Source organism: Schistocerca gregaria, chromosome 7 (genome assembly GCF_023897955.1).
Source record: "Schistocerca gregaria isolate iqSchGreg1 chromosome 7, iqSchGreg1.2, whole genome shotgun sequence".
NCBI lineage: Eukaryota > Metazoa > Arthropoda > Insecta > Orthoptera > Acrididae > Schistocerca > Schistocerca gregaria.
Window position 1 is genome coordinate 522,941,551 of NC_064926.1, and position 21,453 is coordinate 522,963,003.

The following is a 21,453-nucleotide window of genomic DNA, read 5'->3' on the forward strand; positions in this document are numbered from 1 at the left end:
CCACTGCTTTTATCCCCCTCTGTACCATAGAAGATATTCAGCGATCTCTTAATAGATGTCCTACCCTCTTAGCCCTTCTTCTTGTCAGTGTCTTCCACATTTTTCTACGTAGAAGCTCCTCGTTCCTTAGCCGGCCAGAGTGGCCGAGCGGTTCTAGGTGCTACAGTCTGGAACCACGTGAGAGGCATGGATGTGTGTGATGTCCTTAGGTTAGTTAGGCTTAAGTGGTTCTAAGTTCTAGGGGACTGATGACCTCAGCAGTTAAGTCCCATAGTGCTCAGAGCCTTTTTTTTCCTCGTCCCTTACCCTATCAGTCCACCTAATTTTCAAACTTCTTCTGTAGCTTCCACGCTCTTATTTTCCGATATTTACACAGTCCACGTTTCACTAACATACTATTCTGTGCTCCAAACATAAATTCTGAAGAATTTTTTCCTCGGGTTAAAACTTGGTCAGAAATGCCCTTTTTGCTAGTGATAGTGATCACCGATCCTAATTTCAGGTTTCTCACTGTTCTATTTCTGCTACTTCTCATTACTTTATACGCTATAATATACGCTATACGCTATAATGTTTATCAGGGGTGTATTTGAATCTTAACTGAAAGCCTACTCGATTTTGTTCTGGTGCTGCTTTAAGTAACAGGCATTAACAGAGATATAAGGCAATATCTCTGTCTCAGTCTTGCGTTCTCACCTCTGCAGCTACTATTACACGTTTGTTCTGCAGTTTATTTTTCAGTTAGCACACAGAAGTACTGAATAGTTCCGCCTGCTTTCCGAAAGACGAAGTGCGCTGCATCCTGGGGAGTTTCTTGTCCACCTAACAAGTCACTTTGGACGTGTCCGCCGATTGAGTGCAACGTATGAGCGCGTTAGCAGTGGGCAGTGTATGCGCTGGAGCGAGGAGGTGAAGCCCGTTGGTACTTAACGTCCACAGATAGCATCTCGGCGACTCAGGACTGCTATCCGCCCGCTCGTTAAGTGTTCTGGTATTATTAGCCGCTCGTTGGTCGCTGTGTATAAGCTGCCCTCAGCTATAGCCACTGTGGCTTTATCTACCAGTCTCGTATTTCTCTCTTTCTTCGCTATTTCAGCTCACAGTGCTCAGAGAACTGTACACATATTTCAGATAATTTCTTACACCTCTGCCCGCCGTCCGTCTCTAGCTATTAGTGTCTGAATCCAATTTGCTTGCCGCCTCCTCGACCCAGTCATTTCAGTACCTGTCAGCTTTTAATTCATACCTGTATTTTTTACAATCTTTTATAACTTTCTTCATTGAAAACTTGAATAAGATTTGCTGAAGATAAGTAATTACCACTGGCTTCAAAGGAGTTGCTTTTTTAGTATTTTTTTACTTTTGTGTTCACGATGTCGGACACATAACAACCTCAGTTCCACCTTCCTCTTTGTTGTTTGTTGTTCGTCTCCTATTTTCTCCCCGCGGTATCTTCCCCTTCTTTTGTCCAAGTTGTTACTGCAAGACTTCTAAATTTAGTTATTATTCATAAACAAAATTTCTTGCTGTTATTTATGATTATTTGATTTTGTTAATTTCTTGTTATTTTGTCGCAATTAATGCTGTTGCTACCTCATTTTCCCAGAAACACAGGAATATTTGTTCCTTTAATCTATTCTCTTTCATCAGTAGATGTATCTATAAATGATTATACTTCGCTTTGCCATTGATTCAGATACGTTCTGCGTATTTTCGTAGATCTCATTACTTTGTGTTTTCGAGGTATCTGTAGTACATGTTGCTATCATTATTTTTGAAACTATACCTCTTCGAAGTCTTCCATTTTGTCCAGCTTATGGTCCATCTTTAATCTCTCGCATACACATAAAAAATTTCGTCTGAATACTGCTGAATAGTGAGATGCAGTTCTTGTAGTAGACGTTTTTACGTAAACCATCTGTCCTTTCCGTTGTACTAAATCTTACATCTATTGCAAAGTTTCCTGGCCATTCACCTTATGATTTATTTAAACTTACTTTCGCCAAATTACTTACTTTCTTCGTCATTATTATTACGTCGTTTTTAAAATAGACAAAAATGTGAAGGACCCACAGACATGGTCGGACGTCATTGTAACTCAGAAAACTCACACAAATTCGGCGGATATGTAAATGGTCAGTGTTGCGCTTGTCTGTGACATGTATAATGGTGTGACAGCAACAACAGAGCGGCCAGATACGTCAGCGCAGTGTCGAGACGAGCAGCGGAGAGCTGACTTGTTGCTATGTAGGCCCGGGCGAGATGGGTCAGGGGATGTTGAACGGCGCCGCAGTGTCAGTGAGGCTGCTCAAGGCCGACAGGTGAGGTAGACAGAGTGTGACACGGGCAAGTTCCAAGGCTAACACGCCTGGTGGAAAAGCTCCTGCACGAGAGTGGAATGGACGCCAAGATGGCCAGGCGACTGAAAACTGTATAGTGAAGTCTACGAATATACATTAAAACACTGAAAATTGCCTACAGAGAATGTATGGACATAATTGAAATCAGCAGAAACTTTACAATTGAATAAAATTGGCACCATATTTGAATAAGGTCGTGTTCGGAAGTTACTATAATTTAAACGATTATTTATTTGTAACAAAGTAATGCTCTTCTGCAGACAAATTACTAACACATAGGACACACCAACGGGTAAGTAATGACTTCAGATTCATGATGAGAAATCATGGATATGGGATCTGCACTAAGCTAAATTGTTTAACCGATTATTTACCATATTCAACTCGCTTTTTCAAAAACAAACAACTCCTCACATGCACACCAACAGATCCAGCAGGATGATATTGCATTACGTAGTACGATGTGATAACTTATCAAAATAGAGTTTATCATGTTTCGCAACAATTAAGAAATCTAATTTCAGTCAAGTAGCCTCGCAATGGCGGGAAGAACACCAATATGTACTTGACTAGGTTCTGTGACTTTCTTTCAGAAACAATGCAAATTACACTACTGGCCATTAAAATTGCTACACCACGAAGATGACGCGCTACAGACGCGAAATTAAGAAGATGCTGTGGTATGCAAATGGTAAGATTTTCAGAGCATTCACACAAGGTTGGCGCCGGTGACGGCGCCTACAACGTGCTGAGATGAGGAAAGTTTCCAACCGGCGTGATGGTATGGGGTGCCATTGGTTACACGTCTCGGTCACCTGTTGTTCGCATTGATAGCACTTTCAACAGTGGACGTTACATTTCAGATGTGTTACGACCCGTGGCCCTACCCTTCATTCGATCCCTGCGAAACCCTACATTTCAGCAGGATAATGCACGACCGCATGTGTCAGGTCCAGTACGGGCCTTTATGGATACAGAAAATGTTCGACTTCTGCCCCGGCCAGCACTTTCTTCAGATCTATCACCAATTGAAAACCTTTGGTCAATGGTGGCTAAGCAACTGGCTCGTCACAATACGCCAGTCAGTACTCTTGATGAACTGTGGTATCGTGTTGAAACTGCATGGGCATCTGTACCTGTACAAGCCATCCAAGCTCTGTTTGACTCAATGCCTAGGCGTATCAAGGCTGTTATTATGGCCAGGGGTGGTTGTTCTGGGTACTGATTTCTGAGGATCTATGCTCCAAAAATGCTTAAAAATGTAATCACATGTCAGTTCTAGTATAATACATTTGTCCAATGACTACACGTTTATCATCTGCATTTCTTCTTGGTGTAGCTGTTTTAATGGTTAGTAGTCTAGTAAATATGGAAGAAGATGTAAATATACATACATTTTTGAATATGTTTATCAAATATGTATAATGTATACAGATGAATGTAAAAGTATATTATTTTTATAAGCTGACGGAGAGAAAGTATCAGTCTTGACTGCAACAGTTGGTCATTTGACCGAAGACTGGAACTGACGAGCATAGACTGGCTCGTGGTCTTGGGGTTGGAATGCATCGTGAGACTGGATTGTTGTCAAGTCACGTGGGTTGTACAGTATTTGCTCAGTATAGCCGTTATGTAAATAGCAATATAGGCACACATTGAGGTTGTATTTTACCTATAAAATTCACTGTTATCGGACGCGGGGAGAGCATACTGTGGATAGCGGACCGGTAGACCCCTGTTTGTAGATTCACTGTGGGGAGGGCGCAAGCTCGAGAGCAAGCCGAAGAGCAACGAAATACGGCTGTCAAACAGCTGGTGGGCTCGCAGCAACTGTATACCTGTGTGGCGTCACCGTCTGACTCCGGCCACCTTTCGCCATCTAAATAGCACTACTAGCAGACTGGTCTTCCATTAAAACGGCATCGTGGCGAATCATCCCAGCAGAGGAGTGAATTTGTTTACTGTTCTGCTGTGCTACGAAAACGCGATCTGTCATACGAACTTTTCTGTATGTCGGCCGAAATTCCTCTTCATCTCACACAAAAGCACTTGCACCCTACATCTTCAGTTTTTGGTTCTTTTCTAATCTCTGTCTTCCACTACACTTTTTACCCTCTACAGCTCCTTTAGTCTCCTGGTTATTATTCTCTGATGTCCTATTATCCTACCATTCCTTCTTGTCGGTGTTCTCCATATGTTGCTTTCTTAATCGAGTCTGCGGAGAACATCCTCATTCTCTGTTTTGTAAGTCCACCGAATTTTCGACATTCCCCTTCAGAACCACATTTCAAAGGATTCGATTCTCTTCCCACTCTCCATCTTTCACTGTCATAGAATGCTGTGCTCCTAAAGCACGTTCTCAGATATTTCTTCTTCAACTGAAGCTCTATGTTTGGCATCAGTAGACTTCTCTTGGCCAGGAATGTCCTATTTGCCTGTGCTAGTCTGCTTCTTATGTCTCCCCTACTTCGTCCCTCATGGGTTCCTTCGAAGGCACCAGAATTTCTTAACTTCGTCTAATCTGTTAATTTTCTCGCTATTCTCATTTCTGCTGCTTCTCATTGCTTTTGTCTTTTTGCGGTTTGCTCTCCATCCATATACTGTAAGCATTGGTCTGTTCATTTCATTCAACAGAGTCTGTAATTTTTCTTCATTTCACTGAGGATTGCCGTTAGGGAATCTCGTCATTCGTATCCGTTCGCACTCAATTTGAGTCCAACACTTGAATCTTCCTCTTATTTATGTTACTGCATCTTCGACGTCCAGATAGAAGTGGAAAAAGATTACACCCCTTTCTTAGACCGTTTTCTGTCCGAGCACTTAATTCTTGGTCTACCAGTCTTACTGTATACCCTTGCACATACTGGAGATTATCGGAATCTCTCTGCAGGCCGCTTCTATTTTTCTCACAATTTCGACATCTTCTCATTTTGCATTGTCACTGTCGAACGATTTTTCTAGGTCGAGACGTCCTAAAATTATCTTCAGTCTTCCTTCCATTATCAACCTCCAGTTCGGAACTTTCTCTTTGGTGCCCTTACCTTTCCTAAAAAGCCAAACTGGTTAACATCTAATAGATTATTATTTTATTTTCCATTATTCTGTATATCATTTTTGCGAGTGGCTTGGATGCAATAGCTGTTAAGCTGATGGTGAATATGTTCTAGCACTTATCTGTGTTTTCTATTTTCGAACCTGAGTAGATAATATTTTCCGGAAAGGCTGATGGTACGTCGACAGTCTCATTGGTTTTACGCAATGTCTTGAATATTCGTTTGATTGCCAATTCCCCTATTGATTGTAGAAATTATGATGGAATATTACGTACATCTCTGGCCTGATTTAATCACATTCTTCCAGAGCTCTTTTAAATTCTAACTCTAACACTCGCTCCCCTACGTCCTCCATACCAACTCTTCTATGCCTCCTATATCGACTCCCGTTTCTTCTTCTATCACGTCATCAAACAAGCCTCCCCGTCATTAATGGGCGTCAGTGTATCTATTCAGCCTCTCTGCTGCATTTAGCAATGGAATTTCTGTTGCGCTCTTAGTGGTTCCACCATTGCTTTTAATTTAACCGAAGGTTGTACTAATTTTTGTATGCTGATCCTTCTTCCGAAAATCATCACGGTTTTCCTGTAGCCATTTCGCCTTGGCTTCCATGCACTTCGTATTTGTTTCATTCCTAAATAGTTTACATTACTGTATTCCAGTCTTTCCGTCAACAGTTTGTGCTTCCATCTTTCAACGATTAACCGTAGTATTTCTTCTATCACTCCAGTTTCCTTCGCATTTATCTCCCTTGTACCTATGTTTGGCTGTTCTTCTAAGAGATGTTCACACCGCTTCACCTCAACTGTGTAGCGTGTTATTCACTATCACAGCAGTCACATCTTTAGGGAACCTCAAACGCATCTCATCCTTCCTCCGTGCTTCAGTATCCCACTTACCCCCACACTGATTGTCCCGTGCGATTCTGTTAGACCTCAGACGCTCCTCACCATCACTAAATTATTGTATGAGGCTATATATATCCCCTCCTTGGTGAGCCTTACAATCCAATGTCTGATTTCAGAATCTCTGGCTGACTGTGAAATAATTCCACTGGAATCTGTATTGCGTCACTTTAAAAATGCAGTACGCCTTAGTTTAATCTGAAGTGTTATACCTTTAACCGTTGGTTATGGTTAACGAATCTGACTTTCTGTGTTATAATAAACACCCTAGTTCTTAAGGAAATACTCATTCAGGGTCATTAATTTAAAGAGAAGACATTGTACTGCTTGGAAGTAATCAGAATTAGGTTATTGGTTACGAAAATGCCGTCAAAGAAATATCTGCGTGATGATGATGTCTCCAGCTTACTTGTGTTTATTTCACTGTGGTATTAAACTGAAATACCTTTAAAGCTTATCACATGAGCAAAGTATCTTTCGCAAACTCATATCAACATATCATAAGAGACATATTCAGATCAATGTCATTCGAAATAACGTAGGGTTGGGTACTGAAAATAAAACGTTCTACTTGGTATACCTCTTAAATTTCAGTAGACAAACTACTTACGCAAACTTTCGATTACTGTAAATTCATTCCAGAAAAAACTGGTCTCTTTTGTTCTATAAATATGATAGAATATCAGAGATTAAGCTATAATCCAGGTCACTGATACAATTTGTTACCTACACCGACTTTCTTTTATTTTGCTTTTGTGAAAATAAATCTCATTTCCTCAGGTTTTCTATCGTTGCCATATGCAATTGATTTGTAATATCCGTGCCTCCTGTTTAACCTGTTTTAATAATTATAATTTTTCTCTTTCAAACTAGGTAGCGGTACTATAATCAAGCTCTTTACCCAACTCACTACTGTAGTTGACACACTCTTCATACGTTCCTCTTTTTCTGAAAATAACTCTTCTTCCAAAGCTTGTTGACCATGATATCCCAAGAAAGTATTTTTATGTTCTGAACTGTTATAGTATGAAAAACTAGACGTATGAATAGCCTGGTTATTATCAGTAATTTCCTGTATTGCTACACCATTCTGGTATTGACTGGTTGTTTGTCTATGATTACCACAATTTCTACCTGTTCTTTTCGAATTACTAGGCTCACTATACTGATTGCAACTACTGTTACTCTGTGAATGATTGTTATACCTATTCGGCTCCCAATCTCCAATGTTTCTTTCTACCTCTACTAATATATCCGCTATGTTTTATTGTACCTTAAATGATCATTTCTATAGTTCCGGCTATTCCTTCGGGATCCACTGTTATCATTATTTAAGACTATTTGTATACAATCAACACTTATCAGATCTGACATTTAATTTACGGTTTTCCTTTTGCTTTATTAAAATAATCGACTTGGTCTATTAATTCTAACTACAGTTGAGTCTGGGACCATCTTTCACCAACTAACCTTTCTCTCACTTTGCCTGGCAAATATGAAATAGAGCTTATTTGCGGTTTCATCCAGATACAAAGACTGATGCAGTGGTACTCAACCAAGTTGCTGTATGCACCCTAATTATTATTATCTTCTTTTGGTCCAAATAACTCAGGTCTCAGTTTCCTCTGTGCATTATCTAACCAATGCTTTGCTTTGGATGGCAGAGAAAACTCATCAATTGTGGCAAATCGGCTCGAATTTAACGTTGTCCAAGGCAATATTTCTTCGTCTAGGTGACTAAGCATGAGTCTGATACTCCTTTAACTACATGGCAGGACCGGAAAACTGATTGGAATGACCTCAAAAAGAAAATAACAGGGTGCACAGATCCCTGTGGCCTAAACCTTGAAAAGTGGCTGATATTATTTCTTACACATAACTTTAAATCTTCTAATAAATCACATCGACTATTCCCAGACACACACCTATGCTCTTCTGTTGCGAAAGAGTTCACTAAATTATGGCCACTATTGTTATCAGAACTACCAGTCTTTCGACTGCGTGGAGTTGACGTTACATTATCTCTTTCATTACATTTATGTTCGCATGCAATTTAACATCTTCTTTTTGAACAGCTAACTTCAGTTACAGGTATATTTATTATTTTTACCCTTTCCACTACCCATCTGTATGTTCTGCTTATTTTATACTCTAAGGGTTTGCTCAAATCTTGCATCTGTTTCTTAATTTGATCGCATTTTCTGCTTATTTGATTTGTTACATACAGCAATAATAAGCTAACTGACATTTCCTGAGACTCCTCAAGGTTCCGAAGTGCATCAGGACGAGTTGAAAGTTCACTTAAAGAACTTTTCAGACATACTGCGTTTTTATTATCTTCCTCGTATTGTAGTTATAGTCATTTATTTCACTTTTTACAAGTTCCTACCCACTATGCAGTTCTTCCGACGCCTTTTCAAAGCTCCTTCCTATCTTTATCCGCTTTCCGTCTCTCTGTATTTCCTACTTCCTGTCTCTTCTCAATAATCGTTTCCACCTGCTCCTGCCCCTATTTGATAAGTTGTTCAAAATAAGTTTTAAATTACTCATCCATGTTTGAAATTATAAGTCAGTCAAGTAGTCGGTACGGAATACCTTAATCAATCTCAACGACATATTTTCGCTATGCGTCACCGACGTCGTCACTCAACAGCACAAATGAAATATTTGTGTTAATAATAACCACAACTTAATCCCATCCCCAGACATACCACAGCACTTCATATAGCACGGTACATCTATATCTACACTACTGGCCATTAAAATTGCTACATCAAGAAGAAATGCAGATGATAAACGGGAATTCATAGACAAATATATTATACTAGAACTGAGATGTGATTACATTTTCAGGCAATTTGGCTGTATAGATCCTCAGAATTCAGTACCCAGAACAACCAACTCTGGCCGTAATAATAGCCTTGATATGCCAGGGCATTGAGTCAAACAGAGCTTGGATGGCGTGTACAGGTGCAGCTGCCCATGCAGATTCAACTCGAAATAGCTTCACAACGCTGCTTTTTAAACGACATGACTGTGTCAAGCGGGACACTGCCAGCGCTGTGTCATAACATTACAGGTTAGTTTTTCTTCCTCATCCGCATTAACATACGTTTTTCTACACTACGAGCCAACTGCCATTCATAATACCAACTAAAAATTTTGTCTAGGTCATCTCGTATCAGCCTACAGTCACTTATCTTCCATACGTTGCTGTTCATCACAGATTGCTGCACGCCCTCTATTATCATAAGCATTTCCTAGTTCGTAATAGAATGCTCATACGTACTCGTGAATTTAGAGGGATGATGCTTCTCCGTGATAATCACAATTAGCTAATATCATACTCATGAGTCTTTCAGTAGCTACCTTCTCCAGGTCGTTGTCTCGACCGTTGCTATGTCTCGGTTGTGGCTTGAGCGTGCATCAGTCTCATAGACCAGCTCACTCAGGACGTATGGCTACCCGCTAACAAGTCCACCACTACTTCAAATGGTTCAAATGGCTCTAAGAACTGTGGGTTTTAACATCTAGGGTCATCAATCACCTAGAATGAGAACGTATTATTGAATATGAAGAGATAATGCTACTCGGAAGTAAACACAGTTAACTAATGAGTTACGAAAATGCGGTCAAGCGAAATTATGTCCTTAATAATGCAGAGGCCTGCCGTTGTGGCCGAGCGGTTCAACGTGCTTCACTCTGGAACCGCGTGACCGCTATGGTCGCAGGTTCGAATCCTGCCTCGGGCATGGATGTGTGTGATGTCCTAAGGTTAGTTAGTTCTGAGTTCTAGGAGACTAATGACGTCATATGTTAAGTCCCCTAGTGCTCAGAACCATTTGAAGTATAATAATGCAGTCTGCAGCTTACTGGTGTTTATCTCCCTGTGATAAGAAACTTCTAAACATTCATGGTGGTGTCTGATTGTTCTCTATCGTTTCTCCCTACCACTTTTGCGCAACGACGATCTGAGCGTGTTTTTTAGGGAATTGACTGGTTTGAACCGGGGACCTGTTGCTGGTTAGGAGACGCCATACCACACATGACATGTAGAATTCAGACGAGTTCAGTGAGACTAGCGATGATCTAACCAAATACTCAATGATTTCAGCGTCAGCTTCACTGCACTCCCTGTAAAAGAATCTTAAAACTAACTAAATTTAGTGGAAGGGGTTCAAGGCTTTCCTATTTTTAGTTAGCTGGTAAAATAACGTCGAAAGAGCAGTTAAGTTTACCATTGGAAATTTTATTCTACTCACAAAACATCGTTTATAAATTGCACTTTTGATAAAAGGAAATGTTTTAATACAGGATGGTAAAAACCAAGTGCGTTCAATAAAAATGTGAACGAATATTCACTGAATGGGTTTCCAAGTTCTACAATGGATCGAAGGATGACCTCTGCCATATCACATCTATAATCTAGGTTTAAATTAAGTTTGACAAAAGAGAAAACTATCAAAATGGTCTATAGTGACCCTCAATTATCTTTAATTACTTATCTAACTTGTCGTAAATTACAGTGGCTGATGTGGCTTCTCAATAATTATGTAACAGAGAAATCATCGCGTTTCAGATTTTTACTTCAAGTGGCAAATGTGAACACCATGAGCTTTAATTTACGATCGACACTAGTATTACGCAAAAAAGAGGAGGTGTAACAGATGAGACTTCTGCAGTTCTGAGTGAAGCCTTATGCGCTCAAAAATGCGGCATCACGTGCGTTCATTACCTTGTTGGTGTTCGTCAGGGGGGCGGCGGCCGGCGCAGCTCCGTCCAGCTCGCCCTCTCGGAAACAACTAACTCCTAACTTCTCCTTACAACAATTTACCGAAGTTGGTTTAAGAAAAACTATCTTGCTGTGTTTTCATCTGACCAATCAGGGTCTCAATGTTAACCTTAAGCTCCGCCTACAAAAATTCTGTCTATCCAATGAAATACGTTATACTTTTCGTGGTGGGGCAAAACAAAGTTTTCAACGTAACAGAGACCTGCAGCTGGTGTGGTCCTTTTAGCGTTATCGCAAGATCTATACTGTTCTTCTGGAGGGCTCTATCTTTTAACATGGGGTGGTCCTAATGTAACAGAGAAGCGAAAAAGTCTCACGCTAAAACTTGCGGATGGTGTCGTCCTAATGGTTAGCTGGCGACGTGGGTGTCCAGTCCGTCCCTTATCGTTGAGCCTTCTACCTTAACACGGTTCTGCTCTCGGCTTCTGTTTTCGTTTCTCCCCTCGGAACTGCGTTGGTCTCACGCTGGGATGGTACGACATGCATTTAGGCATTCTTGTGTTAGTCTGTGGTATTCCATTTGCTCACTCGTTACTCGTATTACTTTGATTAATTTAATGTCACGATTTATTCGGAGCTATGTGACATACTACTGGATTTGCTTATCATGTCAGGGTTTTCATGGAAGGTGTTGGGTTTGCCTGACACCTTACAAACTGAAATACCTTAAAAGCTTATCGCACTGATCGAATTATTCATCACACCCTCGTATCGATAGAAAATCTATTTAGATTAATGCCATTCGAAACTAATAAAGGAATGGGCACTGAAAAAATACTTTCTATTCAGTTTTGACATGTAAACTGCAGCAGTAAAAACTACTTACATAAACTTTCTATTAATCTAAATTTAGTTCAGCCAGAACTGCGCTCTTCTGTTCTGTAAATATGGTAGAATATCAGAGATTAAGCTACGAGGTCGGTTACCGACACCGCCTGTCTTTTAGATTGCTTTTATGAGAATAAATCTGATTTCTTCTGGTTTCTTATTTTGTCGTATGCATTCAGTTATAATATTAATTATTTTAACAGAATACGTGAATCTGTGCCTCTTACTTAACCTGGTTTAATAATAAGTGTCTTTCTCTATCAAACTAGATATCCGTAATATAATTAAAGCCTTTGTGTCAACTTTTTGTTTATTTACTTCCAACCAGCTCCATTACAGTATTTGTAATACAATACTGGCCATTAAAATTGCTACACCAAGAAGAAATGCAGATGATAAACGGGTATTCATTGGATAAATATAGTATACTAGAATTGACATGTGATTCTATATTCACGAAATTTGGGTACATAGATCAGCACCGGGAACAAGCACATCCGGCCGTAATAACGGCCTTGATACGCCTGGGCATTGAGTCAAACAGAGCTTGGATGGCGTGTACAAGTACAGCTGCCCATGCAGATTCATCACGATACCACAGTTCATCAAGAGTAGTGACTGGCGTATTGTGACGAGCCAGTTGTTTAGCCACCATTGACCAAAGGTTTTCAATTGGTGAGAGATCTGGAGAAAGTGCTGGCAGGGGCAGGAGTCAAACATTTTCTGTATCCAGAAAGGCCCGTACAGGACCTGCGACATGCGGTCGCGCATTATCCTGCTGAAATGTAGGGTTTCGCAGGGATCGAATGAAGGGTAGAGCCACAGGTCGTAACACATCTGAAATGTAACGTCCACTGTTCAACGTGCCGTCAATGAGAACAACAGGTGACCGAGACGTGTAACCAATGGCACCCCATACCATCACGCCGGGTGATACGCCAGTATGGCTATGAAGAATACACGCTTCCCATGTGCGTCCATCGCCAAACACGGATGCGACCACCATGATGCTGTAAACGGAACTTGGATTCATTCGAAAAAATGACTTTTTGCCATTCGTGCACCCAGGTTTGTCGTTGAGTACATCATTGATGACGCTCCTGTCTGTGATGGAGCGTCAAGGGTAACCGCAGCCACGGTATCCGAGCTGATAGTCCATGCTGCTGCAAACGTCGTCGAACTGTTCGTGCAGATCGTTGTTGTCTTGAAAATGTCCCCATCTGTTGACTCAGGGATCGAGACGTGCCTGCACGATCCGTTACAGCCATGCGGATAAGATCCCTGTCATCTCGACTGCTAGTGACACGAGGCCGTTGGAATCGAGCAAGGCGTTCCGTATTACCCTCCCGAACCCACCGATTCCATATTCTGTTAACAGTGATTGGATCTCGATGAACGCGAGCAGCAATGTCGCGATACGATAAACCGCAATCGCGATAGGCTAGAATCCGACGTTGGAAACGTGATGCTACGCATTTCTCCTCCTTACACGAGATATGACAACAACGTTTCACCAGGCAACGCCGGTTAACTGCTGTTTGTGCATGAGAAATCGGTTGGAAACTTTCCTCATGTCACCTTGTGTGAATGCTCTGCAAAGCTAATCATTTGCATATCACACCATCTTCTTCCTCTCGGTTAATTTCGCGTCTGTAGCACATCTTCGTGGTGTAGCAATTTTAATGGCCAGTAGTGTACTACATGTAAGCGTGTGTGTGTGTGTGTGTGTGTGTGTGTGTGTGTGTGTGTGTGTGTGTGGTGCAATGGTATGTTTCTGTTTGGTGATGAGGAGAGAAGGGAGACGCTGAAACCCGGTGCCGGCTGACGGCTTGCTCCTACTCATGGCTGGCAGCACAACGGCGGTCGCCGAGCTTAGCGTCCGCATCCGACGAAAGGGGTCAACATCAACACTGCCGATGCCCTGACCCCGTTAGGAACTGCAGAGGGCTCTGTTATTTCAACCAGGACGCCGGTGCGATGTCATGTGATCGACAACTTCACGCCACCACCTCTCCTACCCTTGCCGTCAGTTTTCTCCACCACCAGAAATCGAACCAGTGTAGTGAAGCGTCGAGAGCCACCGCACAGGCGTCCGTTAGCGACTTCCGGCGTGGAGGCGGGTTGTGTCAGTTTTATCGCAATTACGACTACCCAGTGAATATTCAGTGTGTTTGCTTTATTTGATAACACTTTCTGAAGTTCTTATTTTCTAAACAATTTCTGTTTATTTTCATAAAATGGGTTGATGTAGGGTAACTTATTTTAAATCCTAAGTGGGGAGACAGTGTTCACTTTTGATAACGTGGCTTCATTCTGTCTCTTTTATTTCAAAATTCAGTGCAGCCAGCGCATCGTAAGAAAAAATGTGAGTCCCCCAGACCCACGGCAATAATCAACAAAAAGAATAAACAAAAAAACTTACATGCCACGACCACTTGAACCAATCAGATCAAAATTAAAATCTCTTCAGTTGTTGGTGTAACGTGTCCCACTAAGATTCCTATTTCAAATCGTCACTCGATACCATTAATTACATGCATGGCAAAGATAGGCTTGAAACTGAGCTAAGAGTATTGTACTGTAGGACTGATAGTTATTAATAGCTCCAATTAATTGAGCTGCTGACATTTATATTGGAAAATAACGTAGATGATGTTCCTATTGATATTACGAAGCTGGTAAAAATCCTCTTGACAGTTTCCATGAATACATTAGAAGCAGGAAGCTGCTTTTCAACAGCGAAAAAAATTTTTTCTAGGAAACAGTCGAACGTCAGAAGTTTCTACGTGGTAGGAAGGCTAGAAAATCTGAAAAGGGAAATGCTAAGGATCGATCCAGATACAGTCAAGGTCAGTAAGTGAATTAAAAACAATATAAGTGTTCCAGGTCCGACGGATACAGATAGATGTCAACCACAAGCAGAAAGTGGTATGTCGGGAGTAGGATTCACTAAGAATAAGAAGGTAGGACAGAGAGTGATTTGCTGTGAACAGTTCAGTGATAGTATTGATCTCATCAGAATCGAAAATAAACTAATATTCCATTATACATGTCGACGGAACGCAACAGTGATCCTACCCCGACAGGATTATGTTGAGAAGATGCGGGGCCTACTTGGTGACAGAGCATACCGCAAGATTGACACCGATCCTACCAAGAGGGGTGAGAGGAAGACTCTGGCGCTTCTCAAAGATTCTGGCTTCCCTGACGAGATTACCAAGAAGCTACGCCCGACGGCTGCTGTTCCTCCTAGACTCTACGAACTGCCGAAGATGCACAAGAAATCGATTCCGTTACGTCCCATTGTCAGCAATATTGGTGCCTCAACGTACCTTCTCGCCAAGCACCTCAAACAACTGCTTAGCTCTTACGTTGTGATATGTACACACCATATCCGTAACTCCGTGGATTTCCTGGGACACATAAACAACCTTGTGCTTAAGGAATCTGACATACTGGTGAGCTTCGACGTGGTATCTCTATTCACTAAAGTTCCGTTACAATAATCCTTGGAAGTCATCACCAAGAAATTGGACGAAGAGACCACTAACCTTTCCAGACATGTTCTGACATCAAATTACTTCTTATTTGACGGTGAATACTACGAGCAGACAGAAGGAGTAGCCATGGGGAGTCCACTCTCTTCGGTTGTCGCATATATGTACATGGAACATTTCGAGGAGGAAGCTCTTTAATCAGCACATCTAAAACTCATCTGTTTCTTTAGATATGTGGATGATACCTTCGTTATCTGGCCACATGGAAGAGATAAACTGTCAGACTTCCTCAGACATCTCAATTACAGACACGAGAATATTAAGTTCACCATGGAGATCGAAATGGATGGGATGCCCGCTTTCCTAGATGTTTTGAATAGAAGACGAGCTGACGGCACTTTGGACCACAACGTGTATAGGAAGAAGACGCACACCGATTTGTACCTACATGCGGATAGCTTCCCCCACCCGGCACAAAAAAATGGAGCACTCAAAACTCTTGTACACAGAGCTCACACCATCTCCGACAAGGACAGTCTCCAACAAGAATTGAACCATCTGAAGACCGTGTTTCAGAGGAACGGTTACAAGGAAGTGCAGATTCGGAAGGCTCTACATCCCACATCTGCAGCACCGGCGGGAACTGAGTATGAACCTCAGGAGGAGGCGGCCTTGGCTATTATTCCGTTTTGTGGGGCCTTATCCGGGAAAATTGGACGCATTTTTTCGTAAACACCAAGTGAAAACCATCTTCCGTCCTCCAACCAAAACCAATAGGTCAGGCGTGCACCACACCCCGGAAGCGGCTACGAGGGTAGCGGAGTACGTGTGGAGTGCACATGGGGTTTTTTTAGGTTCGAAAATTCCCTCCCTAGGCCCAACAAGACGCCTCCTGAGACGCGGCAAGGCAGGAGTAGGCAAAATGCAACAGAGAATAACAATATTAATGTGCTAATAGTAAACTGCAGGAGCGTCTATAGAAAGGTGCCAGAACTGCTCTCATTAATAAACGGTCAAAACGCCCATATAGTTCTAGGGACAGAAAGTTGGCTGAAACCACATATAAACAGTACTGAAATCCTAAACTCAGATTGGAATGTATACCGCAGAGACAGGCTAGACAGTGAAGGGGGAGGCGTGTTTATAGCGATAAGAAGTGCAATAGTATCTAAGGAAATTGACGGAGATTCGAATTGTGAAATGATTTGGGTGAAGGTCACGGCTAAAGCAGGCTCAGACATGGTAATTGGATGTCTCTATAGGCCCCCGGGCTCAGCAGCTGTTGTGGCTCAGCACCTGAAGAATAATTTGGAAAATATTTCGAGTAGATTTCCCCACCATGTTATAGTTCTGGGTGGAGATTTTAATTTGCCGGATATAGACTGGGAGACTCAAACGTTCATAACGGGTGGCAGGGACAAAGAATCCAGTGAAATATTTTTAAGTGCTTTATCTGAAAACTACCTTGAGCAGTTAAACAGAAAACCGACTCGTGGCGATAACATATTAGACCTTCTGGTGACAAACAGACCCGAACTATTTGAATCAGTTAATGCAGAACAGGGAATCAGCGATCATAAAGCGGTTACTGCATCGATGATTTCAGCCGTAAATAGAAATATTAAAAAAGGTAGGAAGATTTTTCTGTTTAGCAAAAGTGACAAAAAGCAGATTTCAGAGTACTTGATGGCTCAACACAAAAGTTTTTTCTCAAGTACAGGTAGTGTTGAGGATCAGTGGACAAAGTTCAAAACCATCGTACAATATGCGTTAGTTGAGTATGTGCCAAGCAAGATCGTAAGAGATGGGAAAGAGCCACCGTGGTACAACAACCGAGTTAGAAAACTGCTGCGGAAGCAAAGGGAACTTCACAGCAAACATAAACATAGCCAAAGCCTTGCACACAAAATTACGCGAAGCCAAATGTAGTGTGAGGAGGGCTATGCGAGTGGCTTTCAATGAATTCTAAAGTAAAGTTCTATGTATTGACTTGCCAGAAAATCCTAAGAAATTTTGGTCCTATGTCAAAGCGGTAGGTGGATCAAAACAAAATGTCCAGACACTCTGTGACCAAAATGGTACTGAAACACAGGATGACAGACTAAAGGCCGAAATACTAAATGTCTTCTTCCAAAGCTGTTTCACAGATGCACTGCACTGTGCATCCTTCTCTAGATTGTCGCACAGTTGACAAAATGGTAGATATCGAAATAGACGACAGAGGGATAGAGAAACAATTAAGAGGAAAGGCCGCTGGTCCTGATGGGATACCAGTTCGATTTTACACAGAGTACGCGAAGGAACTTGCCCCCCTTCTTGCAGCGGTGTACCGTAGGTCTCTAGAAGAGCGAAGCGTTCCAAAAGATTGGAAAAGTGCACAGGTCATCCCCGTTTTCAAGAAGGGACATCGAACAGATGTGCAGAACTATAGACCTATATCTCTAACGTCGATCAGTTGCAGAATTTTGGAACACGTATTTTGTTCGACTATAATGTCTTTTCTGGAGACTATAAATCTACTCTGTAGGAATCAGCATGGGTTTCGCAAAAGACGGTCGTGTGAAATCCAGCTCGCGCTATTCGTCCACGAGACTCAGAGGGCCTTAGACACGGCTTCACAGGTAGATGCCGTGTTTCTTGACTTCCGCAAGGCGTTTGACACAGTTCCCCACAGTCGTTTAATGAACAAAGTAAGAGCATACGGACTATCAGATCAATTGTGTGATTGGATTGAGGAGTTCCTAGATAACAGAACGCAGCATGTTATTCTCAATGGAGAGAAGTCTTCCGAAGTAAGAGTGATTTCAGGTGTGCCGTAGGGGAGTGTCATAGGACCGTTGCTATTCACAATATACATAAATGACATGATGGATGACATCGGAAGTTCACTGAGGCTTTTTGCAGATGATGCTGTTGGGTATCGAGAGGTTGCAACAATGGAAAATTGTACTGAAATGCAGGAGGATCTGCAGCGAATTGACGCATGGTGCACGGAATGGCAATTGAATCTCAATGTAGACAAGTGTAATTTGATGTGAATTCATAGAAAGATAGGTCCCTTATCATTTAGCTACAAAATAGCAGGTCAGCAACTGGAAGCAGTTAATTCCATAAATTATCTGGGAGTAAGCATTAGGAGTGATTTAAAATGGAATGATGATCGTCGGTAAAGCAGATGCCAGACTGAGATTCATTGGAAGAATCCTAAGGAAATGCAATCCGACAACAAAGTAAGTAGGTTACAGTACGCTTGTTCGACCACTGCTTGAATACTGCTCAGCAGTGTGGGATCCGCACCAGATAGGGTTGATAGAAGAGATAGAGAAGATCCAACGGAGAGCAGCGCGCTTCGTTACAGGATCATTTAGTAATCGCGAAAGCGTTACGGAGATGATAGATAAACTCCAGTGGAAGACTCTGCAGGAGAGACGCTCAGTAGCTCGGTACGGGCTTTTGTTAAAGCTCCGAGAACATACCTTCACCGAAGAGTCAAGCAGTATATTGCTCCCTCCTACGTATATCTCGCGAAGAGACCATGAGGATAAAATTAGAGATATTAGAGCCCACACAGAAGCATACCGACAATCCTTTTTTCCACGTACAATACGAGACTGGAATAGAAGGGAGAATCGATAGAGGTACTCAGGGTACCCTCTGCCACACACCGTCAGGTGGCTTGCGGAGTATGGATGTAGATGTAGATGTAGAAGAGTCTTCTTGGCAGTGTCAAGGACAACCTTGGTCTACGTAAATCAGGCGTTTATCAGATACCTTGCCAATGCGCTAGTGTACACATAGGTCAAACCATTCGTACCATTCAGGACCGATGTCGAGAACATCAACGGCACACTAGACTTCAACAGACTGGTGTATCGTGTATCGTGTATCGTGTTGGCTGGGCCGCTCGTGGTGGAGCGATGGCGGAGCCTGAGCGTTGTACACTCCTGGAAATGGAAAAAAGAACACATTGACACCGGTGTGTCAGACCCACAATACTTGCTCCGGACACTGCCAGTTTGCCGTGGCATACGGAGCTCCATCGCAGTCTTTAACACTGGTAGCATGCCGCGACAGCGTGGACGTGAACCGTATGTGCAGTTGACGGACTTTGAGCGAGGGCGTATAGTGGGCATGCGGGAGGCCGGGTGGACGTACCGCCGAATTGCTCAACACGTGGGGCGTGAGGTCTCCACAGTACATCGATGTTGTCGCCAGTGGTCGGCGGAAGGTGCACGTGCCCGTCGACCTGGGACCGGACCGCAGCGACGCACGGATGCACGCCAAGACCGTAGGATCCTACGCAGTGCCGTAGGGGACCGCACAGCCACTTCCCAGAAAATTAGGGACACTGTTGCTCCTGGGGTATCGGCGAGGACCATTCGCAACCGTCTCCATGAAGCTGGGCTACGGTCCCGCACACCGTTAGGCCGTCTTCCGCTCACGCCCCAATATCGTGCAGCCCGCCTCCAGTGGTGTCTCGACAGGCGTGAATGGAGGGACGAATGGAGACGTGTCGTCTTCAGCGATGAGAGTCGCTTCTGCCTTGGTGCCAATGATGGTCGTATGCGTGTTTGGCGCCGTGCAGGTGAGCGCCACAATCAGGACTGCATACGACCGAGGCACACAGAGCCAACACCCGGCATCATGGTGTGGGGAGCGATCTTCTACACTGGCCGTACACCACTGGTGATCGTCGAGGGGACACTGAATAGTGCATGGTACATCCAAACCGTCATCGAACCCATCGTTCTACCATTCCTAGACCGACAAGGGAACTTGCTGTTCCAACAGGACAATGCACGTCCGCATGTATCCCGTGCCACCCAACGTGCTCTAGAAGGTGTAAGTCAACTACCCTGGCCAGCAAGATCTCCGGATCTGTCCCCCATTGAGCATGTTTGGGACTGGATGAAGCGTCGTCTCACGCGGTCTGCACGTCCAGCACGAACTCTGGTCCAACTGAGGCGCCAGGTGGAAATGGCATGACAAGCTGTTCCAAAGGACTACATTCAGCATCTCTACGATCGTCTCCATGGGAGAATAGCAGCCTGCATTGCTGCGAAAGGTGGATATACACTGTACTAGTGCCGACATTGTGCATGCTCTGTTGCCTGTGCCTATGTGCCTGTGGTTCGGTCAGTGTGATCATGTGATGTATCTGACCCCAGGAATGTGTCAATAAAGTTTCCCCTTCCTGGGACAATGAATTCACGGTGTTCTTATTTCAATTTCCAGGAGTGTAGTATAAGGTAAAACCAGCCTCGCGCATACGTAGTATTGTTATATCAAGTCCCATGTAAATGTTTGTAAAAAATCCCTTAATAATAATCTTTCTCATAAAAAGTAACTTTTGACAATCATTCATTTCAATTTAAAGAATTTACTAATTTCTGCAATCCTTGGTCATCCCGATTATTGAAAAGAAAAATCAGTTGTTTCTTTTATACATGACGAATCTATCGGCCAGCATTGCCCCGAGCTGCGCCAGAACAATTTCTTATAGGAGCATATATATATATGCGTTATCCGGCGACCTAACTGAGGTAAGATTTTTCAGTTTATTCAGAATGAATGTTCAGAGCCATGACGCAGCACTGCTGACGTCCTGAATTTACCAGTTTAAATTCACAGTGATTATTGAAAGGTTATAAGTGAGTCACATTTTTTATTATTGAGAGATTAGTCACATTTTATTATTGATGGGTAACGCAATTTTCCTGTTGGTAGGTTATACTGAATGTGAACGACATAATTATATTTTTTACTGTTGAGAGGTTTAGGAATTTTTTCTGTTTTGAGGTTACACTAAATGTGAATATTATTAATATTATTATATTTTGTGGGGAGGTTACAAGCTGTTGTGTGCGATGAGTAGTAATTAAAGGAGACTACCGACTGTACGTGTGTTTTCGAGTATCTGCCAAGATGAATTCTGCGAAGGTCTGGTGGTTGAGAAGCTAGCATTCTCCTAACAGTTCATATTATGCAGGGTGCCTGCTTGCAATTATATATTAGTGG